A 2,500-nucleotide genomic window follows, 5' to 3' on the forward strand; every position below is an offset into this window, starting at 1 on the left:
ATACCAGGTGCTGTAAGCTTTATGTAGTTTACTACCCTAATGTTCTAACCATTCAAATAGCCCAATTTTGGCAGCAGATTTCGCTTACGGCCATACCACCTTGAGAACGCCCGAACTCGTCTGATCTCGGAAGCTAAGCAGGGTCGGGCCTGGTTAGTACTTGGATGGGAGACCGCCTGTGAATACCAGGTGCTGTAAGCTTTATATAGTTTACTACCCTAATGTTCTAACCATTCAAATAGCCCAATTTTGGCAGCAGATTTCGCTTACGGCCATACCACCTTGAGAACGCCCGAACTCGTCTGATCTCGGAAGCTAAGCAGGGTCGGGCCTGGTTAGTACTTGGATGGGAGACCGCCTGGGAATACCAGGTGCTGTAAGCTTTATATAGTTTACTACCCTAATGTTCTAACCATTCAAATAGCCCAATTTTGGCAGCAGATTTCGCTTACGGCCATACCACCTTGAGAACGCCCGAACTCGTCTGGTCTCGGAAGCTGAGCAGGGTCGGGCCTGGTTAGTACTTGGATGGGAGACCGCCTGGGAATACCAGGTGCTGTAAGCTTTATATAGTTTACTACCCTAATGTTCTAACCATTCAAATAGCCCAATTTTGGCAGCAGATTTCGCTTACGGCCATACCACCTTGAGAACGCCCGAACTCGTCTGATCTCGGAAGCTAAGCAGGGTCGGGCCTGGTTAGTACTTGGATGGGAGACCGCCTGGGAATACCAGGTGCTGTAAGCTTTATATAGTTTACTACCCTAATGTTTTAACTATTCAAATAGCCCAATTTTGGCAGCAGATTTCGCTTACGGCCATACCACCTTGAGAACGCCCGAACTCGTCTGATCTCGGAAGCTAAGCAGGGTCGGGCCTGGTTAGTACTTGGATGGGAGACCGCCTGGGAATACCAGGTGCTGTAAGCTTTATATAGTTTACTACCCTAATGTTTTAACTATTCAAATAGCCCAATTTTGGCAGCAGATTTCGCTTACGGCCATACCACCTTGAGAACGCCCGAACTCGTCTGATCTCGGAAGCTAAGCAGGGTCGGGCCTGGTTAGTACTTGGATGGGAGACCGCCTGGGAATACCAGGTGCTGTAAGCTTTATTGTTTAAAAAAAAAAAAAAAAAAAAGAGTCAATGAAATGTTTCAAAAATCCTAAATTGTCTTTTTTCCCCTCAAAATTCCTGAAATAGTCTCTCAGTTTCTTCAGAAAGCCTGAAAGAGTCTCTTTTTTTTCTTCTTCAAATAGCCCAATTTTGGCTGCAGATTTCGCTTACGGCCATACCACCTTGAGAACGCCCGAACTCGTCTGATCTCGGAAGCTAAGCAGGGTCGGGCCTGGTTAGTACTTGGATGGGAGACCGCCTGGGAATACCAGGTGCTGTAAGCTTTATGTAGTTTACTACCCTAATGTTCTAACCATTCAAATAGCCCAATTTTGGCAGCAGATTTCGCTTACGGCCATACCACCTTGAGAACGCCCGAACTCGTCTGATCTCGGAAGCTAAGCAGGGTCGGGCCTGGTTAGTACTTGGATGGGAGACCGCCTGGGAATACCAGGTGCTGTAAGCTTTATATAGTTTACTACCCTAATGTTCTAACCATTCAAATAGCCCAATTTTGGCAGCAGATTTCGCTTACGGCCATACCACCTTGAGAACGCCCGAACTCGTCTGATCTCGGAAGCTAAGCAGGGTCGGGCCTGGTTAGTACTTGGATGGGAGACCGCCTGGGAATACCAGGTGCTGTAAGCTTTATATAGTTTACTACCCTAATGTTTTAACTATTCAAATAGCCCAATTTTGGCAGCAGATTTCGCTTACGGCCATACCACCTTGAGAACGCCCGAACTCGTCTGATCTCGGAAGCTAAGCAGGGTCGGGCCTGGTTAGTACTTGGATGGGAGACCGCCTGGGAATACCAGGTGCTGTAAGCTTTATATAGTTTACTACCCTAATGTTCTAACCATTCAAATAGCCCAATTTTGGCAGCAGATTTCGCTTACGGCCATACCACCTTGAGAACGCCCGAACTCGTCTGATCTCGGAAGCTAAGCAGGGTCGGGCCTGGTTAGTACTTGGATGGGAGACCGCCTGGGAATACCAGGTGCTGTAAGCTTTATTGTTTAAAAAAAAAAAAAAAAAAAAAGAGTCAATGAAATGTTTCAAAAATCCTAAATTGTCTTTTTTCCCCTCAAAATTCCTGAAATAGTCTCTCAGTTTCTTCAGAAAGCCTGAAAGAGTCTCTTTTTTTTCTTCTTCAAATAGCCCAATTTTGGCTGCAGATTTCGCTTACGGCCATACCACCTTGAGAACGCCCGAACTCGTCTGATCTCGGAAGCTAAGCAGGGTCGGGCCTGGTTAGTACTTGGATGGGAGACCGCCTGGGAATACCAGGTGCTGTAAGCTTTATGTAGTTTACTACCCTAATGTTCTAACCATTCAAATAGCCCAATTTTGGCAGCAGATTTCGCTTACGGCCATACCACCT

General features: G+C 46.5%; 14 non-coding genes across 14 annotated transcripts in view; all 14 read left to right on the forward strand.

Moving 5' to 3' along the window:
• The window catches only part of LOC148985503 (5S ribosomal RNA), a 119-nt gene extending 100 nt beyond the window's left edge, over nt 1–19 (forward strand). The window contains exon 1 of the ribosomal RNA XR_016162770.1: nt 1–19. This exon is cut by the window's left edge and continues 100 nt beyond it. This is a non-coding gene — a ribosomal RNA (5S ribosomal RNA).
• Nucleotides 20–82: 63 nt separating this feature from the next.
• Nucleotides 83–201, forward strand: LOC148985504 (5S ribosomal RNA). The gene has a single exon (XR_016161343.1). It is a non-coding gene; the product is annotated as a 5S ribosomal RNA (ribosomal RNA).
• Nucleotides 202–264: 63 nt separating this feature from the next.
• LOC148985505 (5S ribosomal RNA) lies at nt 265–383 on the forward strand. Its single transcript, XR_016165988.1, has one exon. It is a non-coding gene; the product is annotated as a 5S ribosomal RNA (ribosomal RNA).
• Nucleotides 384–446: 63 nt separating this feature from the next.
• LOC148985506 (5S ribosomal RNA) lies at nt 447–565 on the forward strand. Its single transcript, XR_016163471.1, has one exon. It is a non-coding gene; the product is annotated as a 5S ribosomal RNA (ribosomal RNA).
• Nucleotides 566–628: 63 nt separating this feature from the next.
• On the forward strand, nt 629–747 carry LOC148985507 (5S ribosomal RNA). Its single transcript, XR_016165989.1, has one exon. It is a non-coding gene; the product is annotated as a 5S ribosomal RNA (ribosomal RNA).
• Nucleotides 748–810: 63 nt separating this feature from the next.
• Nucleotides 811–929, forward strand: LOC148985508 (5S ribosomal RNA). Its single transcript, XR_016165991.1, has one exon. It is a non-coding gene; the product is annotated as a 5S ribosomal RNA (ribosomal RNA).
• Nucleotides 930–992: 63 nt separating this feature from the next.
• On the forward strand, nt 993–1,111 carry LOC148985509 (5S ribosomal RNA). The gene has a single exon (XR_016165992.1). It is a non-coding gene; the product is annotated as a 5S ribosomal RNA (ribosomal RNA).
• Nucleotides 1,112–1,281: 170 nt separating this feature from the next.
• LOC148985510 (5S ribosomal RNA) lies at nt 1,282–1,400 on the forward strand. The gene has a single exon (XR_016165993.1). It is a non-coding gene; the product is annotated as a 5S ribosomal RNA (ribosomal RNA).
• A 63-nt stretch (nt 1,401–1,463) lies between these two features.
• On the forward strand, nt 1,464–1,582 carry LOC148985511 (5S ribosomal RNA). Its single transcript, XR_016165994.1, has one exon. It is a non-coding gene; the product is annotated as a 5S ribosomal RNA (ribosomal RNA).
• A 63-nt stretch (nt 1,583–1,645) lies between these two features.
• Nucleotides 1,646–1,764, forward strand: LOC148985512 (5S ribosomal RNA). Its single transcript, XR_016165995.1, has one exon. It is a non-coding gene; the product is annotated as a 5S ribosomal RNA (ribosomal RNA).
• A 63-nt stretch (nt 1,765–1,827) lies between these two features.
• LOC148985513 (5S ribosomal RNA) lies at nt 1,828–1,946 on the forward strand. The gene has a single exon (XR_016165996.1). It is a non-coding gene; the product is annotated as a 5S ribosomal RNA (ribosomal RNA).
• A 63-nt stretch (nt 1,947–2,009) lies between these two features.
• Nucleotides 2,010–2,128, forward strand: LOC148985514 (5S ribosomal RNA). The gene has a single exon (XR_016165997.1). It is a non-coding gene; the product is annotated as a 5S ribosomal RNA (ribosomal RNA).
• A 171-nt stretch (nt 2,129–2,299) lies between these two features.
• Nucleotides 2,300–2,418, forward strand: LOC148985515 (5S ribosomal RNA). The gene has a single exon (XR_016165998.1). It is a non-coding gene; the product is annotated as a 5S ribosomal RNA (ribosomal RNA).
• Nucleotides 2,419–2,481: 63 nt separating this feature from the next.
• The window catches only part of LOC148985516 (5S ribosomal RNA), a 119-nt gene continuing 100 nt past the window's right edge, over nt 2,482–2,500 (forward strand). Inside the window, exon 1 of the ribosomal RNA XR_016165999.1 lies at nt 2,482–2,500. This exon is cut by the window's right edge and continues 100 nt beyond it. This is a non-coding gene — a ribosomal RNA (5S ribosomal RNA).

The sequence above is a fragment of the Pimephales promelas genome, chromosome 3 (assembly GCF_988280905.1).
Source record: "Pimephales promelas chromosome 3, fPimPro1.hap1.1, whole genome shotgun sequence".
Taxonomy (NCBI): Eukaryota; Metazoa; Chordata; class Actinopteri; order Cypriniformes; family Leuciscidae; genus Pimephales; species Pimephales promelas.